This window comes from Eriocheir sinensis, chromosome 35 (genome assembly GCF_024679095.1).
Source record: "Eriocheir sinensis breed Jianghai 21 chromosome 35, ASM2467909v1, whole genome shotgun sequence".
In the NCBI taxonomy this organism is placed as follows: Eukaryota; Metazoa; Arthropoda; class Malacostraca; order Decapoda; family Varunidae; genus Eriocheir; species Eriocheir sinensis.
In genome coordinates this window covers 8,790,049-8,810,046 of record NC_066543.1, presented here as the reverse complement: position 1 = coordinate 8,810,046, position 19,998 = coordinate 8,790,049, and the positions used below count along the sequence as shown (strand labels likewise).

At 44.1% G+C, this 19,998-nt stretch overlaps 1 long non-coding RNA gene across 4 annotated transcripts in view; it reads right to left on the bottom strand.

Annotated features, from left to right (window-relative positions):
- LOC127007356 (uncharacterized) overlaps nt 1–19,998 on the bottom strand; it is a 182,682-nt gene that overhangs the window by 71,189 nt on the left and 91,495 nt on the right. For 2 of the 4 annotated variants that reach the window (XR_007760205.1, XR_007760206.1), the window contains exon 3: nt 10,619–10,692. The exons of the other annotated variants lie outside the window; for them this stretch is intronic. This is a non-coding gene — a long non-coding RNA (uncharacterized LOC127007356). The remainder of the gene's footprint in view (nt 1–10,618; nt 10,693–19,998) is intronic. 4 annotated transcript variants of the gene reach the window in all.

Below are 19,998 nucleotides of genomic sequence, written 5' to 3'. Positions count from 1 at the left end.
GGAGGGGAATGGGAAAAAAAATGGGAAGGAGATTTGAAGAGGAAGAAGAGCAATAGTAGTAGGAAGAAGAGGAGGAAAAGAGTATTAGAAAGTATATGAGGAGGAAGAGGAGGAGAGAGAGAGAGAGAGAGAGAGAGAGAGAGAGAGAGAGAGAGAGAGAGAGAGAGAGAGAGAGAATTATTATCAACTTTTCCTCTCTTCTGTACCCACTCGTCTTCCTTTTCTCCATATTTACTCAATTTAAACATTTTTTTTTACTATTTTTGTGAAGTGGCGCATAAAAGCAAATTTGTTCCCCTCCACAAAGCCGGTAAAAAGTTCTTTGGGGATATTGCATCTCTCTCTCTCTCTCTCTCGTAAACAATATTAATGTATCAACTATCAATTCATTTTTATGCGTTCATCTCTCAATCTATCGTATCATCAGTCTTCGCTATATAGTCTATGGCAAATACCTTTCCAATGCCATGTGTTCAAATTTCGTCTCGGCATTTGGTTACCTGTCTCTGCCTTTACTTCCCCAATTCCTGGGGTGCCACTGTTGCTTTGGTTGTTTATTTGTTGTCAGGCCGACGATGAAAAAATCTTCAATATTTGTCTGTTCCCTAATTAATAATGTTCGCTCCTTATTTATAATTTTATGGCCAGCATTTTTGTATGTATTCCTTTTTGCGCACATCGCTTTATTTTTCTCCTGTTCTTTAACCCGTCCGCTGCGATTGGCACGGATTTAGCCTTTACTAGTAGCCTGGAAACATATACTCCCAGGTCTTTCTCTGCCTCTGTGGTGGATAGTGGAGTGTTTCCCATGTGGTATTGGTGTGCTGGATATCCCCTCCCAAGGTGCAGGACTTTATATTTTACTTCAATGAATTCTAAAGCAACTTTTTGATCCGTTTCTGTAGCTTCGTATTGTCTTCTTGTAGGAAATCCGCAGTCAAGGGGTTAAGGTGGCGTGTGAACCTTGGTAGAATCTAAGTATCTGCCAACCAATGTGTTTATTAGTCCATTGACACTTATGAGCCTTCCTAATTGCCTTAGAAAATTGTGTCTTAGGGGAGATATATATTCAGTGTTAAATAACTTTTCTAGTGAACTGATACCTTGGATGCCACATAATCCTTGCATGATAACGCACTCTTGCTTCACAAACTTTACCTACATCCATGGAGTCATCAGGCAAGCAACAACAAATTCAGTTATAGCAAACCTATAAATTTAAAACACACTGGTAATGCTCACAACGAGATTAATCAATACTAATCTGTACATCTAATTTACATAAAAAGCGCGCTCCAATGTATTTATTATTACTTGAAAATGAGAAATAGCGAGGGAGCGCATTAAAGGCATATTTTTTTTCTTTAAGAGGGAGATATGAACTGCAAACCGGGGTCTGTAAAATCACACCTTGACAAACACACTACTCACAAGGTGGCAACAGCGTCCGCTACGTCATTCCTCTGGGCTTTGTTTTAATATGATTTCTGAACATACTTAAACTCATATGGAATATATAACTAATTCAAATATTTTTATCTACACGCTATGTAAGACTGACAATAACTGACCTAATGAAGAAAAAAGCAGAGAGGAGGTGAAAAACGGAGAAAGGGGCAGCTGGATATGGAATGGATGGGCTGTGTGTGTGTGGGGGGGGGGGGGGGGGATAACGAGGCTAGATGCTTGGCTAAGTGGATGAAAAGGTGGATAAGTTCTTGGGTGAGTGACTGGATGAGTAGGGGAGTCGGAGAGTGGTTGGATGGGTGGATGAGTGGACCTTTCTGTGCAGGGTGGGTGGATGGCTAACTGTGAGTGGCTGGCTGGCTGGTTTTCAAGGCTTCGTTATCTCGCCTTCGCTATCTCGAGGCTTCATTAGCTGAGTCTCATTTCCTGGCGCCTCAAAGTTCCCGTCAGGCAGGCCATGATGATCCTCCGCCGCCACCACCGCCGCCGCCGCCCCCACTTCCACGCTTCTTCCTAACCAAAATCCCAATTATTTCAGTCTTTCCTTTGAGGCCTGCGCGCAACCCCCGTTTTCTGTTTTCAGGAAATTCACGGGTTTAAATTTTTCAGGGTTTTTCTTTCGTGAATGTAATTTCCCCGCGTACGTTTCTCTTATCACTGCCTTCCTTTTGCGCCGGATATTTTTTTCCCTCCTGGTGCCTTTCGTGTTTCCAGCTTCCTCGTACTAATTTTGGGCCCCAGAAGATAGCATTTATACCATACTGTCTCTCATCTCATAATCCCCGTTTTCTTTCCCTCTTTTTCTCGTTGCTTTCTTTCTCTCCACCTCTCTCTCTCTCTCTGTCTCTCTCTCGGCCTCTTTTCCACGATTTAATTATTCCAATCTGCTTCCTTCTCAATGCAAAGGTAACGCGGACGGTACGAAACTTTTCTTCTGCGCCGCCACTTAACTGCATCATTTAAGATTTTTTTCAACAAATGTTTATCTTATTTCTATCTGCCGGTCTGCATTTTTAAGCTAATCTATCTGCATGTGTCTGTATGCTCGTATGTCCGGCAGCATCTATTATGTCTGTTTTATTTACCTGGCTCTTTACTTGATTGTCAGTCGTTCGGTTACGTCAATCAGTCTGTCAGCAAGTGCGTCTGTTTAAGTTTGTTTGCTTCGGATGGAGTGAATCGGTCAGTCGTTAAGTTAGTCAGTCACTTTGTCTGTCTGCTACTGTCTTTCACTGTGTCTGTGGTCATCAGTTGTCTGTGAACCTGGCGGGCAATATCTAGCTTCCTTTTCTCCGTTTCTTTCCGTTCATCTCTGTCTGTCCGTCTGTCTATCTGTCTGCCTGTCTGTCACTTTCTCCCTCCCTTTTTCCCTTTCTCCCTACCTCCCTCAACACCACCTTCCCTTCATCTACCCCTTTTCCCCTCCCCTTCTCCATCCGTTTTTCCCTTTCTCCCTCCCCTCTTCCCTTTCTCCCTACCTCTTCAACACCACCTTCCCTTCCTCTACCCCGTTTCCCTTCCCCTTCTCTCTCCGTTTTCCCTTTTCTCCCTATCTCCCTCAACACCACGTTTCCTTCCTCTACACCTTTTCCCCTCTCCCTCTCCTTCTCCCTCCGTTTTTCCCTTTCTCCCTCCCCTTTTCCCTCTTTTTCCCTTTCTCCCTACCTCCCTCAACACCACCTTCCCTTCCACTACTCCGTCTCCCCTTCCCTTCTCCCTCCGTTTTTCCCTTTCTCCCTCCCCTTTTCCCTCTTTTTCCCTTTCTTCCTACCTCCCTCAACACCACCTTCCCTTCATCTACCCCGTTTCCCCTCCCCTTCTCCCTCCGATTTTCCTTTTTTTCTCCCTTTCTCCCTACCTCCTCAACACCGCCTTCCCTTTATCTACCCCTTCTCCCCCCTCCCCCCCGTGTATCGTTGAGGCTGTCTCCGGGAAGTTTGTGCTTTATTAGCCGATCCGCCGCGTCCTCCCGCAGCCGCCGCGGTACTGAGCATTATTACCGGAAAACTCAGATTTTATTAGCGTGTAGGAGCTCCGTTATTACTCCCCTCGCCGGCAGGAGGAAGAGGAGGAAGAGGAGGAGGAGAAAGAGGCACGGATGGAGGAGGAAGAGGGGATGGAGAGTGAAGCAATAGGAGGAAGAGGAAGAGGAGGAAGGGAAGGAAAGTGGAAAAATGGAAGGAGGATGAGGAGGAGGAGGAGGAAGCTGGGATGGAGGAGGAGGAGGGGATGGAGAGAGGAGCAATAGGAGGAAGAGGAAGAAGAGGGGATGGAGGGTGGAGATATAGGAAGAGGAGGAAGGGAAGGAAAGTGGAGGAATAGGAGGAGGAAGAGGGAATGGAGAGTGAAGGAATGGAAAGAAGAGGAATAGTAGAAAGGATAGAAAAAAGGAGGATAAGAAGGAGAATGAGATACAAAATGAAGAGGAGGAGGAGGACGAGGAGGAGGAGGAGGAGGAGGAGGAGGAGGAGGAGGAGGAGGAGGAGGAGGAGGAGGAGGAGGAGGAGGAGGACAGGAGGAGGTGGAAGAGGAAGAAAACCAGGAAATGGAGGAGGAAGAAGATGGGGAAGAGCAACAACAGGACAGTGATGGTTATTAAACTGGAACACACCAAGTGGTCTCGCGTCCCAACTTGCACCGCTGTCCTTCGCCTGCCTCCCTGCGTCCCTTCCCTCGCGGCGGATCCCAGTTCGAGGAATGAGAAGCTTGTTGTCTCGTCTACTACACCTTGGTTACGAGGTCCCGAGTCTGGCATCCTTGCTCACCTGCGTTCCACCTGATTGTGTGGTATACTGTTCCCTGGTGTGCTGGCTCGTGGCTGTATGTTTTATTTTGTTTGTTTGTTTATTTGTGTGTGTGTGTGTGTGTGTGTGTGTTTGTGTGTGTGTGTGTGTGTGTGTGTGTGTGTGTGTGTGTGTGTGTGTGTGTGTGTGTGTGTGTGTGTGTGTGTGTGTGTGTGTGTGTTAATCTGTTTGTATGTCTGTTTGTGTTTGTAGCTGCCTCTCAGTCTGCCTCTATTTTAAAATCGTACTTGTTGACATTAAAAATCGGAGGAAACAAAAAAATATTCATATGAAAACGAGAAAAAATTTACCAACGGCCTAGGATGGAAGAGACAGCGAAAGAAAAATATTAAAATGCGAAAATCTATTCACTGAAAAGCCCGCTCGACAACATATCTTTACCAACCAACCAACAATGAAACAAAGAAAACAACGGAACAAAGGAAAAAATAAATAAATAAAGAAGAATGGGAGAGAGAAAAAGCGATGAAAAAACCCAATTATGGAGGAGGTGACGAGCAGGAACAGACAAGCAGGATAACCCATTTACGGAAAGTCAATCTAACCTGAATTAGTAATGGGAGTCTCAGGCCCCGTAATGCCGTCTATTAGAGGTTCAACTCCTGCTCTGTCGCTGAGGGAAATCGGATGCGAGTCTTTGGGTGATAAAAACTGCGAGGCTTTGATACGGACACTCACGGCCAAGCGGCTGCGTGTGTTGCCTCACCTGTCGAGAGGGTTAATCCTGCCTCTGTCATTACCTACATTCGAAAACCGAGAGTGACTTGGGGGTAAAAGTGAGCCAGAGCAAGGGTGCGAGATATACAGACAGAGAGAGACATTTAGATAGAAAGATTGAAAGAAAGTCAGAGAAGGGAGCAGGAATCCGAGGTGTTCAGTTCCCACAGGTCCTTAGAAGAGAATCAGCGAACACGGTGCAAAGGCTAAGCTAGATAAACAGACAGACTGAGAGAAAAAGAGAGGCGAAAGCAGGAATCCGAGGTGCTGAATTACCACAGGTCCGCAGAATAAAACCAACGATCACGATACAGAGGTGACGTTAGTGAAGGGCGAGACTGTGGGAAGAAAAGAAGGTAACCAGTGAACGCGTGGAAGCCGATCCAAACGCAGACAAGGCTTGAAAAGAATCTCGGCAATCACACGAGGAGAGGCGAGAGAGCGAGGCCACAGGAGAGAGGTACAGAGGTTACGTTAATGAAGAGTGAGAGACTGTGGGTAGTAAAGAAGGTAACAAGTGAACGTGTGGAAGCCGATCCGAGCACAGACGAGGCTTGGAAAGAGTCTCAGCAGTCACACGAGGATGGACGAGAGAGCGAAGCCAAGAGGGGGAGGCCGAGGCTGTCAATCTTCCCGACCTTCAACTGAACTGGATGTGACAGCTAAAGGTGGGTAGCGGGGGGAAGGGGAAGGATTGAAGGGCAAAATATTATCGTCTTGTCTCCAGGTAAATGACATGTTGGAATCATGTTACTGGATCTGAGAAGCTTAGAATAAAAAAATAAAAAAAAGAAATGAGGAAAATAAATGGCTAAGCAACGAATCCAACACACACACACACACACACACACACACACACACACACACACACACACACACACACACACACACACACGTCTCCTGGGACAACTCGAAGGCCCTGGGGCGCTTCGCTGGTGACTGTATCGGACACGAGCGAACCATCAACCCTCGGCGTCTGTCTCCGGAGTATTTATCAATTTTCAACGAGTGTTCTTGAGACGAAACGAGAAGCCGGGAAAAGCGGCGATATTGTGGCGAGTCGAGGAGGAGGAGGAGGAGGAGGAGGAGGAGGAGGAGGCGGAGAAAGTAGTAGTGGTTGCGGTGGAGGAGGGGAAAAAAATAGGAAGACGTAAGGAAGAAACTTGACTCAGAAATGGAATGATGCGGGAAGGAAGGAAGGAAGGAAGGAAGGAAGGGAGGGAGGTAGCGAAGGAAGGGAAGGGAGGGAAAGATGGGGAAAGATTAGGTGATTTTATTTTCGCATTTACGTTCAACATTTACACAGCAGCTATTACTCATATACGCGATATTAGCTTTGAGAATTAGGTAAGATCTGTACTGTGTTAGGCTTGTCGAATGAGACTACGAAAAAATATTAGTCCTTTCAACTTGCTTACCACCTGAAAATTATGTTGCATGTTTAAATATTTCAATAAAAGAGAAAAATAAAAAAAGAAAGGTAGAAAGGGAGAGAGGTAAAGAGCGAGAGCGAGAGCGAGAGAGAGAGAGAGAGAGAGAGAGAGAGAGAGAGAGAGAGAGAGAGAGAGAGAGAATGGGGTCAGGGAATGAAAGATGGAGGGAGCGAGGGAGAGAGCAAGGGAGGGAGATGAATATAACAGTAAAAGAGCAAGATTCAAGCGTCGAGTTGAGGGTCTTGAACAAGGGGGAGATAAATGTTTATGTTTGACGGGGAGGCAATATGACGAGGAGAGAGAGAGAGAGAGAGAGAGAGAGAGAGAGAGAGAGTAAAAATAAAAATAAACTCACATAATATAAGGGAGACGAGAACTACAAGACAGAGAAGACTTAAAAATGAGCGGAAGCGGAGACGAATTATAATGGAAATTGATTAACTTTTTTTTTTATATAATGAAGTTAACTCGATGCCGTATTTTTGCCTGAGAGATGTGCGTGTAAACATTAATATATATTGCAATAATTATGAAGAAAGGAAGAGAAAGGTCTGTTCGCAAATTAACAATAACAATAACAACAATAAAAAAAACGCAATTGAGACAGACACACAAGCACATTTCTCATTATCATCCACCCTTCCATTTCTTCGTCTGGTTCTCCCCTTTCTTTATTACCCTTGTTTTACTGCCCCTTCCTTTACCTCTCCTCTTCCACTTCCTTTCACTCTTCCTTTTCGTTCACCTCCATCATCTCCGGTTTCTCTCTTTTTATCCTCCTCATCTGCCTTTCCCTGCATGGCGGTCTTTTTCCTCCTCCTCCTCCTCTTATCTCCCCTCTCCTGTATTCTGTCACCCTTTCTCTTCTTCCTCTATCTCCCTCCTTTTTTCCTTCCTCTTATTTCTTACTTCCTTGCTTTTCTCCTCCTCTTCTTACATCCCTTACTTCCTCTTCCACTTCCATCACCACCCCTCTCACCACCGTAACCACCACCACCACCACCTCCTCCTCCTTCTCCTTTACTTATCCGAGACACATTCTCCTTCAGTTTCCCACTCCGCCCTTCCATCCTCCTGGTCTTTTCCTCCTCCTCGTAAACTACCTTTCCCTCAAATTTCCCTCCTTCCCTCCCTGGTCCCTCCTCCCCCGTCCCTCCCTTTATGTCTTCCTCTCTTTACCATCTCCATCAACCAGGGGTAAAAGGGAAGGGAGGGAGCAGGAAGAGGAAGGGAGGGAAGGCTAAGGACTGCTGGAAGGGCGCCAACATGCTGAACGGGAGGCAAGGAGGAAAGGAGGGAGGAAGGGAGGAAGGGAGGGAGGAAGAGAGAAAGAGAATGAGCAGAGGAGGAGAGAGGAGGGGGAAGGGAAGGGAGTGTACGAGAGGAATGAAGGAGGACTGAGGAGGAAGGAATAGATTGAGAAGGAGGAGGAGGAGGAGGAAAACCATAAAGAAGGAAAGTAGATAAAATAAGATTAGAATAATTTGTGAGAAATTAAATGTAGGAAAATGAAAAAAAAATGTACGAGGGGAAAAATCTGTTGGAAGGAGGGAAAAAAAATGTAGCTAAGGAAATCAACAACACAGCAGACGACTCCTAAAAAAAAGGTAGAGAAAAAACTTGGAAGGCAATGAAAAGGGACGAGCAGAGAATGTTCTCATGAATGCAATAGGTTGGATGTTTTCTTTCTGTCCTCTTTCCTTTCACCACATTCTCTTTTTTTTCTCTCTCTCTCTCTCTCTCTCTCTCTCTCTCTCTCTCTCTCTCTCTCTCTCACTCACACACACACACACACACGAAGCACTCACCTAAGAGCATTATTCGGAGTATCCCTGACCTCCCTCTCCCCCTCATCACCTTCCTCTTCTTCATCCCCTCCCTCACCCTCTTCCTCTCTCTCATTCTCCCTCTCCCTCTCTTGCCCTCTCCCTCTCCCTGCCCTGCCACTGACCATTACGGGCGATGATTAAGTGCCGAGGGATCACAGACGCGAATTAAATTAATATCGCTAAACATTAAAAAATCCGGCTCCGGCAGCGGCTCCAACGCCATGATCACTCGGCACTTTCAGGAATTTAGCTCCAATATCGCTGTTGCAAGCTCTCGCATCGCATCATCCCTCCCCGACCCCAACCCCTTCCCCCTTCCCTTCCCCTAACTCCCTGGTGCCTTCCGTCCCCGTCTCTCCTCTATTTTTCCCCCTCCCCAACGCCACGTTCATGCTTTATACCTCAACTATTTTCTTGTTTTCTTTTTCCTCCTTTAATCTGTTTGTCTACTCTTTGTTATACCATTACATATTTTTTCAACATGCTGTGAATCTCAACACTTTCCTGTTTTCTTTTTCTTCATCCATTAATCTATGTATCACCTCACTGCTCTGCCACTATTAATCTTACTATTTTCTTTTCCCTTGAGCATAGCATGTAGGAAACTAATTCATTGCAATGGAGAGGAAGATCATTGAATCAAGTCTTCCCCTCCCTGATGACCAACCTAACACCTAAAGACATTAACACACACTACGGGGAATGATTTAAAGAACGGAGAAACATAATAACGCCAGAATTATTGAACGTCGTACAACTATTTCTTAACAATTATGTGGGTAGTTTGGCTTCACACTTCCACTTTAAGGACAGAGTTAGTAAGGAGTATTGGATTTTCACAGTTAAGTCGACGCATCATAAACCCAGTCGTAAAAAAGTGATAAGGAATTGCACACTTCACTCTATTCAGGAGCAGTAACTAGCGGGCTTTTTTTCATTATCGTTTTTTTTTTTTTTACGCCTCTGCTGTAAAAAAAAAAAAAAAAACATTAGTCAACCAACCCTTGAAAAAGAGGTTAAAAAGACAAATCAACCACATTATTCTTTATAGACTAATACGGCGTTTAAGAAATCAGGCGTAAGTAACGAGAGGGAGGCGTGCGGGGATCCAGTGCAAGGCGTTATCTGAAGCCAAGACGAAGGTGACACGCCGAGCTTCCCCTTTGCTGCGGTGAAGGGTGGCTCTCCAGGCGCTCTCTTCCCTCCCTGTCTGCCCGTCTTTATCTATCTGTCGATCTGTCTGGCTTGCTTCCCTTCTCTCTCTCTCTCTCTCTCTCTCTCTCTCTCTCTCTCTCTCCCCCCGCATTTATTCATCTGCACATCCATTTTCAATACTTTTTTTTTCAATTTCCGGCGTATTAATCAGTTGGAATTTTTATTCGCAATTAAAGTACTCTCAAGCTTACATAATTAAAAGTCCAATCGTGTTCCTAGTTATGCACAAACGTAGTACTACACACACACACACACACACACACACACACACACACACACACACACACACACACGAGCGGCTCTAAGCTCCCGGCTAAGACAAGTGAAGTGGCCGGGAAAAGTGGTGTTTTTTCCCCCGAGACGTAAAGGGGAGTTTGATTTTCTTGGGGCGAGTGGCGGCGGGGAGGAGAGGAGGTCAATGGGTGAAATACGAAGATAAACCGCTTAAAGGGGCGCGCGTGGAGCGGAACTCTGCAGAATACATAAAACCTTCAGCATTCTTTTGATGGATGATTTACCTTAGCGCAAAGTTGTTGATGGATTGAGCAGCGCTAGACAGTACTTTCAAAACCGAGCCGTAATGACGTAACAAGGTTTAGGTGAAAAGGAAAACGTTCGCACACACACACACACAGACACACACACACACACACACACACACACACACACACACTGGAAAGAAGACAGACACAGACAGACAATCATACACACACACACACACACACACACACACAACTTACATAACAAAATTTAATTGAATACGCAATAGAGCAAGTTATATACACTTCTAAACTTTAAATAATCTTAACTAAACCACAATAACCGCACCAAATGAATTAGCACGTCGTTAACTTGCAACTCGAATGTAACTTAATAAACTCCACATCCTAACCAAAGGAGTTAAGAACAACTACCTTTCGTAAACTTGTATTACTTAAAAAAACTTACATAACAAAAGCTTACTAAAACGCGGATGGCTAATACCGTAGAGTTCTACATTGAAAGCAACCTCAAACTTTTACAAAAAAACAAATGAATAAATAAATAACAAAAGATTACTAAAACGCGGAGGGCAAACAACGTAGAGTTCTAGATCGAAAGCAACCTCAACAACACTATGCAACTTTATGGAAGGATTCACAGTTTTTATTACCTTATTTTTTAATGTGTGAACGACATCGGCGAGTCACAAGGACGCTTCATAGCACCCATAGCCACGTCGACAAACTGCAAACACGAGATAAAAATGAGAATAATAAAAGTGAGCAAAAGGAGTAAAGAGAAAAAACTTCAGACAGCAATAACAGCTTTCTTCAACTTTCCCTTCTCTCTCTCTCTCTCTCTCTCTCTCTCTCTCTCTCTCTCTCTCTCTCTCTCTCTCTCTCTCTCTCTCTCTCTCTCTCTCTCTCTCTCTCTCTCTCTCTCTTCTTCCCTCTCTTCCCTTCCCGTTCATCCCCACATTTTTTCTTTACCCTTAACGCTAACCCTCTCCTCTCCCCTCCCCTCCCTTCCCTTGCCTTCCTCTCTCATCCTCCTCCTAACCTTAACCTTTCCTCCGTTTCCCCTCCCTTTCTCTCCTCTTCCCTCAACACCAGTCTTCCCTCCTTTCCCTCCCTCCTGTCCTCCCCTCTGCTCCTCTTCCTCCTCTCTCGAACAAAACAAAGCACTAAACATTTGGCTGCGGGAAATAATAACATGTGGTGTCCAAAAATTCCTGATAGCTATAAAAATACAGGGCCGAAAAAAAAGAGAGAACCGACCCGTTTCCATTAGCCATATAAACGGGACACTATGATAGCTTGTGACATAAAAAAATGAACCATTAATTAGAAAAACGAGCGCCACTTTAGCAGGACAAAGTAATGAGAGACAAAAGCCATAAATGAGGAACAAAAAACGGAGGTAGGGACGGAGCCGCGGCCGCCACAAAAAAAAAAAAAAAACAGGAGGGCGAGGCAGAGGGTGACTGGATTGGCTGGGTTAGGTTAAGTTGGGTTTGGTTTGGTTTCTCGGGGTTAGGTTGGATGCGGCAGATAGAAAAGGGTTAGGAAAAAAACACACAAAAAAAAACAGGAGTGTGAGGTGGAGGGTTACTGAATTGGCAAGGTTAGGTTAAGTTGTGTTTGTTTTGGTTTGGTCAAGTTGGATTTGATTAGGTTTGTCAGAGTTAGGTTGGATGCGGCGGAGACAAAAAGGTTAGAAAAATAAGGAGTGTGAGGTGGAGGGTGACTGAATTGGCAAGGTTAGGTTAAGTTGGGTTTGTTTTGTTTTGGTCAAGTTGGATTTGATGAGGTTTGTCAGGGTTACATTGGGTGAGGCGAAGACATAGAGGTGAGCAGAGGAAAATGGAGTCTTGTTGAGTTTTCTTACACCCAGAATTCTCAACCTACTTACCTCCCACCACACTCTTTACTTACTGGTGCTCACCTTATAACCCTTAATGGCGCCGAACGTAATCAAATGGTATATACATTAATTAAAGGGCGAAGTAATACATTAACACAATATTGTTTTTGCAGCCATATTTGAATCACGCAGTTACAGCACACAATACGTATTTGTTTTGGAAATATAATTAGTATTCACAGTAAAAACAAATGTACCGTCTTTCAACACTATGAATTGATATCACCGAACCCAATTTTTGTATTGCTTTATGTACCTTCCAACAAAGATCATTACGACACAGGAATCGCCATACTATCCCTTCGTAGGTAATTACACTATATAGTTGAGGCCTCTTGCTCTAGACTGACGATTACTTTCCCAAGGTCATCACGGGGAGTTTTAAAGCAGACATACTAAACCGCCACCCGCAACGTCGACGGTGATACCAAACACGTGTATCCTAAACAAGAAAAAGGTGAAGCATGAACAGTAAGGGACCGGTATGAGAACTAACACAAATAGGGGAAAACATTATTGTCTCGGGTGTTGCGGAGGCTTAATGTAACACAGAGGTCGAAACACAATACGATAAACAGATAAAACAATAATAAAAATGATGAAGTAGTTGAAGAGATAACGCGGAGGCGGAGCGCTAAACTAACTTATTCACCTTCACTTTGCAAATTAAATGATAAAATAGAGGAAGATGATAATGAGGTGTGTGTGTGTGTGTGTGTGTGTGTGTGTGTGTGTGTGTGTGTGTGTGTGTGTGTGTGTGTGTGTGTGTGTGTGTGTTTCGGGCAAGTAAAGGGAACGTGTTAGACTGATAGACTGCATGACACAGAAAAACACACACACACACACACACACACACACACACACTTAGAGGCAAACACTGATAAAAGGAGTTACTATGAATAAAACACAGATAAAGTGCCAAGGCTTTTAAAGCACTGCAAACACACACACACACACACACACACACACACACACACACACACACACACACACACACACACACACACACACACACACACACACACACACACACACACACACACACACACACACACACACACACATTCCTAAAAAAAATACTCGGCAAATATTATCCTGCTGGCAACATTCCTTTGATGATCGCCATTCAAACTCCAAACTAATTACCTCAGAATGTCGACACAACCAACAAACTAACTCACTCACACTTTTGGGGGAGAGGGGCGAGAGAATGAGGGAGAGAGAGATTGTACCTGAGCGTGTATAGGAGATGGGGTGAGTTACTGGGAAGGTTTAGGGAGAGAAATGGAGAAACGGGAATGTAAGAAGGAAGGGGGAGCGAAAAAAAAAAAAAGGAAGGGAGAGGGAAATATAAGAAGAAAGTGGAAACGAAATAAAAAAGGGAAGGGAGAAGGAAATGAAAGAAAGACAGGGTAAAAGAAGAAAAGGCGTTGGGAGAGCAGTCGAGTGGAGGGGGAGCGGAAGAGAGAGGGAGGAGAGGGGAAAGGAAGAGAGGGGAGAGGGAAAGGGAGAAAAAGAGGTGCAACGGGAAAGAACAAGGAGAGGGAGAAGGAAGAAAGGAAAGGGAATGATGGCGATAAGATGGGCATGAGCATTGAAGGAACAGTGGGTGAGTAAAACGAGAGCGGCAAGGAAGGGAGAAGGTTGGGGGTTAGGAGGCAGAGGGGTCAGATAGTTAGGGAGGAGCTGCGTGATGAATAAAAAAAGGGAGTGTGAAGAAGGGTGTTGAGGTTACCATGATGGGAAAGAATGACGTTGGAGCAAAGATAATGGGATGAACTTAACGACCGGTGATGATGGTAGTGGTGGTGGTGGTAATGATGATGATACTACCACTACTACTACTACCACTACTACTACTACCACTACTACCACTACTACTACTACTACTCATACTACTACTACTACTACTACTACCACTACTACTACTATTACTTATACTACTACTACGATTATTCATTGCTCTGCTGATTCTACTACAACAACAATTACTACTACTACTACCATAACTATTCTTACTACTATTACCACCATAACTATCACCATTAGATCTAGTGTCTCTCCCTTCCAGTTATATATCTCCCTTGACAGCTTCCTCACAAGACTTCCCTCCTTCCCTCCCTCGCATCCTTCTTAAAGACATCCTGTTTATAGTTTTTGCTCCTCCCAACGTCCCTCTCGCTCTCCTCCTTCCTTTCCTCCGTTTCTCCTCATCCTCTTTCCTCTCCTTATTATTTTCCTTTCTTTCTTTTTTCCTACTTTACTGTTCCTTGTCGTCTGCCTTCTTCACTATTTTTTTTCTATTCTTATCCGCCTTATCTCTCGCCTTCTTTGTTTCCTCTTCCCCTTATTATTCTCTTCCTTTCCTTCCTCCTTTCTCTCTTCTTTTATTTCTATTCTCCGTTCTTCCATTTCTTCCTACTTACTGTTCCTTATCTTCTGCCTTCTCCACTAATTTTCATCCTCCTAACCTCCTTTCTTCTTCTCTTCTCCCTTTTCTTTTCCTCTTATTATGCTCCTCTCTTCTTTTGCTTCTTTCTCCCTTTCCCTACTCCTTTCGTCTCTCCTCTCTCTCCCTCCTCTTTTTTGCTCCTTTCCAAGCTCCGTTCCCCCCCCCTCCCTTCTCCCTCCCTTTTTTCCCTCCCTCCCTCCCTTCCTTTTGCCCATTCCATCTCTCGACTTCCTTCCTACTTCCCGCGCTTAAATCTCCTTTGATCTTCTGTTTACTTTTTATTCATTGCGTAATTTTTCATCCGAACTGCCGTGAGTCTCTTCCTGCCTCTTCTCCCTTCAGTATATTTCATGTATTTACCTTTATTTTTTTCCATCTCTGTAATAATTCGCTACTTTAGGTAATACACGACTTCTACTTCTTCGTCGTAATTTGTCTCGCCTCCTGACTTTTTCTCGTAGTTCAAAATGTCTTCTTTTTCTGTTTTTTTCTCTCGCGTCTTCGGCTACATTTTTTTTCTGCTCTTTATATATTTTTTTCTTTTTCCGTTAGCAATTTCCTTCTTTCCTCTTTTCTGGGAGGACAAAACATATTATTCTCCTCTTTTTTTTCCTCTTCTTTGTCTTCTGCTTATCTTTGTTCCGCTCTTATTGTTATCTTTTATCTTTTCTTTCTGCTGACAATTCCTTTCTTTCTACTTTCTGTCTTCCTCTGCAATGTTTTTTTTAGCTCTGATTGTTCTTTTTTATTCATTACCACTTTAAATTTCTTGCCTCATCCAATTTATCTAATGTATGTTGGCTTTTCTTCTTGCCTCTTAGTCTTTTATCTCAACTCCTCGTTTCATTTTTTTTCTGAGCTTTACTCTTCTTACGTCTTCTCGTTATCTCTCTTTATTTCTTTCTTTATATCTTTTCTTTATTTGTGTGTATATGTAATTATTTCTTCACCTTCTCTAAGCATTCCCATTTTTCTACTTATTTTCCCTTTTCATTCTCACGTATTTTTCATATTAATTTCACTTTTATTTAACTTTCGTTTTCTGCACACTTTTCGCCCTATCATTATCTTCCTTTCGTTTTTAATCAAATAAGACATCCTCTCCGTTACTCTTAATATGCTTCTTATTATTTTCTGACGCCTCTTCTTTTCTCTGCTTAATACCACTTTACCCTTTATTCCCTTCGATACTTCAAACTTTTCTTGTCACCATCTTTCCTTTCTCCTCCCTTTTCTCAGTTTCACTCTACCACCACTTCTCCCTTTCTTTATCACCTTTCCAACTTTCCTCTATGTGGCATCACCCTCCCCTTCCTCTTTTCTTATGCTCCCCCATGGTGAAAACGGTGTGGCAGGCTTTCATATGCAAATTCATCTGATAAACTGTAATAGAGACATGTCCGATCAGCTGATATAGTTATACCTTGACGAACAGAGCACGGAAGGGCGGGGAAGGAGAGGAGAAGGAGGAGGAGAAGAAAAAGGTAGAGGGAGTAGGGGAGTAAGAAACACAAGAAAAGATAAAGAAAGGGAGGGGGATAGAGAAGGGGAGAGGGAGTGGAAGGATGGAAGGAAAGGAAAATGACAGGGATAGGAAGAAGAGTGGAAACCAGAAATGAATAAGGATCGGGATGGGGAAAGGAATAGAATGGAAGGATGGCGGGAAAGAGGAATTATAGGAAGAGGGAATGGAAAAAAATATAGATAGGTAGAAAATATAGGGGTAGGAGGGAAAGCAAGGTGAGGATTAAGGAAAGGGAAAAAGAGAGATAAATGGAGGTAGGGGTGAGGAAAAGAGGAAGTAAAAATATTAAGTAAAGAAAGGATGACGAGGTGGAGGGGAAAGATGGAGTACAGAGAAGGGTAAGAAGTGTTAAAATAGCAACTGAAGTAGTGAGGAAGAAAGGAGAGGTGAGAGGAAAAGGGGGAAAATAGGGTAGAAGGTGGAGCAGGAGGAGGAAATGAGGGTAAGGAGGATTAGGAGGAATTGGAACGAGGAGATAAATATGGAGAGAGAGAGAGAGAGAGAGAGAGAGAGAGAGAGAGAGAGAGAGAGAGAGAGAGAAAGGCTACCTCAAATCTACAATAGTCGCCAATCAGTCGGATCAAACCTTCCTTCTTCCTCCCTTACGATATTTTTTCACTTCCTTCCTCCTCCTCTCCGTCTCTTGCCATTGCCTCTATAAGTCATATCTCAAAAACTCTTACCACCCTCTCGCAATATATCTCTATTTTCCAATTCCTCCATACATCTATCTTTCTATATTTCTTTCTATCTATATATCTATTTTTCTATATCTTTATCTTTCTATTTTTCTATCTGTTTTTCTATCTATATCTTTTTTTTTCTATCTTCTTCTTATCTCTTATTTTATCTCTCTCCTACTCTTTATTATTTCATCTTTATACCTCTATCATCTCCTTATATATCCTAGTGTCTCCTCTCTACTAATCTCTATTATGAACTTTCTAATATCACTTCCTGACTCCCCCTCCCCACCACACTCATTCTTTTCAATTTCGGACCTCACCTCTCTTTCCCCGCCACGCTCTCCCATTCATCCCTCAGTCCCACACAACATTTATACACTCACCACCTCCCCCTTTACCATCCCTCCCATTCCTCACACACCACACACCATTTTCTCAACTCCACATCTTCTTTCCACTCCCCTCACTCCGCACTCAATCACCACAATTCTCGATCTCTCCCCACGACTTTTTTCCACCTCTCCCCCGCTCCACTTTTTCCACCTCTTCCTGATCCTCATACTCCACCTACCACTCCCTCGCCATCCCCACTTTCCTCAACACTGTTTTTCTACGTCTTCCTCCCCACCACCCAGTCTCCCCACCTCTCCCTCCCCACCAGCACTCCCTTGCCATACGTTCTCCACCACTCTTCTTTGTCCTCATACTCTCCCCACCTCTCCCTCGTCGTACTAACTCTCTCCCCGACACTTTTTTCTGCGTCTCCCCCACCATCAAACTCCCCGAGCTTCTACTTCACCCAACACACTTTTTTTTTAAGTCACCCTGCCTCTCATACTCTCCTCACCTCTCCTTCACCACCACCACTCTCCCCAACACTGTTTTCCCCCTCTCCCTCGTCATCACAATCTCCCCACCTTGTCCCCGCCATCACGACTCTCCCCGATGCACTTTTTACACCTCTCTCTCACAACCATCCCTCCCCATCTCTCCCTCGCCCCACTCTCCCCACATCGGCCAAGTCACAGAGGGGGAAGACAAATCCTCTTGCCACGGCCTGACTGCCTTCTGATCCCCGACAATGGTGGGGGGAGGGGGGGAGGAGGGGAGGGAGGGAGGGAGGGAAGGAGAGGGAAGGGAGGGGGGGAGGGAGGGAAGGAGAGGAGAGATAAAGGACTTGTGGGAGGTACTAAGGTGGTCTCAGGTCCCACTTGCTGAAGAGAGGAGAAAACATCGTTATAAAAGTGATGGGGTTTTGGACGAGGATGGGGAAAAGGGAGGAGGAGGAGGAGGAGGAGGAGGAGTAGGAGGAGGAAGGGGAGGAGGTGGAGGGGGAAAGAAAGCTAGAAAACCGAACAATAATAAGGAGAAGAAAAGGGATTACAAGGTGGAAAAGGAGGAAGAAATAATAGATAAAACAGGAAGAAGAGAAAGTAAAAAAAGTGGAATAAGACGAAGTAATAAGAAAAGGAAGAGGAGAAAGCGAAAGAAGAGGAAGAAGAGAAGGACAACGGAGAGGACATCTTATGAGGCATCGTTCTAGTGAAGGGAACATTAATTTTGTTGCCTAAAGATAAGTACTTGTTAGATGGAGATGAGAGAGAGAGAGAGAGAGAGAGAGAGAGAGAGAGAGAGAGAGAGAGAGAGAGAGAGAGAGAGAGAGAGAGAGAGAGAGAGAGAGAGAGAGAGAGAGAGAGAGAGAGAGAGAGAGAGAGAGAGAGAGAGTCGGACATCCTGCCATAGATCACAGGGCCAACACAGCCACGAGGAGATGAATATTCGAGCGGCAATAAGCAACGGCCGGGCGGAGGAAGGAGAGTAATAAGGAAGACCAAAAAAAATGAAGAATGGGTCAAAATCGGCCTAGAGTGTACGGCGATCCTATATATTTATCTGTATATGTAAGGAAAAAGCAATGGCTGTAGAAAAAAACACATCGGACAGTGAGGGAAAGATAGAAAATTTGACATATAGACAGATATAAATAAGAGAAATACATGAAACCCAAATCTATCTCCTTATCTATAACGATAAAAAACGATAAAGTAGGTCCGAGATAAAGTATTTTCTTGCAGACTAAAGACAAATTTTGAGCACGTTTTTCTTTATCATGATTTTTTTTCAGATTAATTAAAGAGTATAGTAATCAAGTAAATAATAATGTATAGACAGACACACACACACACACCTGTAAAGCATATTAAAAAGATGGAACACACAAAACCTAAAAAAAGCAAAAGTCACGAGTATATTTTAATTCTCTCTCTCTCTCTCTCTCTCTCTCTCTCTCTCTCTCTCTCTCTCTCTCTCTCTCTCTCTCTCTCTCTCTCTCTCTCTCTCTCTCTCTCCCCGTAATCTCGCTCGTAAATTCGGTCTTTTTATCATAGTAATAAAACATGACATATGAGCCAAAAAACCAAGCCTCCTCACGGCTCCAATCCTCTCCATCCCTCCTTGCCTTTCCTCCTCCTTTCCCTCCTTCCTCTCACATCTCTCCCTCCCCTTCATCCATTCCCTCTCTACCCCCCTTCTTCATCTCTTCTATCCTTGTTACCTTTGTACTCTCTCCTTCCCTCATCTTGTCTTCCTATCCTCTTCTCTTTCTCCCTTCAATATTTCATCGTATTTCTCTTCCCCTTCTTTCATCTCTTTCTCCTCTTCGCTTCCAGCCACCTATACATCACTTTTATTCCTATTCCTCTTATGCCTCATTTTCTATTACTTTCATATTTTATTTCCTTTTCCTTTCTTCCCTTCTTTCATTTCCTTACTCCCTTCCTTTCTTTTTCCCTCTCCTCCTCTCCCTTGTTTCCTTCTCCCTCTCTCATTCGTACCTCCTTCTTACACTCTCTCTCTCTCTCTCTCTCTCTCTCTCTCTCTCTCTCTCTCTCTCTCTCTCTCTCTCTCTCTCTCTCTCTCTCTCTCTCTCTCTCTCTCTCTCTCTCTCTCTCTCTCTCTCTCTCTCTCACACCCTACCTATATCCCCCTCCAATCCTCCCTCCCTCCCTGTCTCCCTATTTTCCTATTTGGCTTTTACCTCATTCCATATTCCATTCGTCTTTCATTTCCTCTCTTTTTCCTTCTTTCATTTCCTCTCTTTTTCCTTCTTTCATTTCCTCATTCCCTTCCCTTCGTTTACCCCTCTACTTTTCTTCACTCTTTTCTTCTTCTCCCTCTCTACTTCCCACTTCCATCTTACTCTCCCTTCCTTACACCCTTCCGATATCCGATCCCCTCCCTCCCTCTCTCCCTTCCTCCCGATTTTCCTATTTCTCTCCTCCCTCTTTCGCTTCTTTATTTTCTCATCTTTTTACTCCCTTTCTTTTCTTCCCCTCTCTCCTTCTCTTCCATGTTTTCTTTTACCTTCCTATTCCCTATTCCCTGCATCGCACCCTGCCAATACGCCTCTCCCCCTTCCCTCCATCCTACCCTTTCCCTCCCTCCCTCCCACCCTCATATTTTAC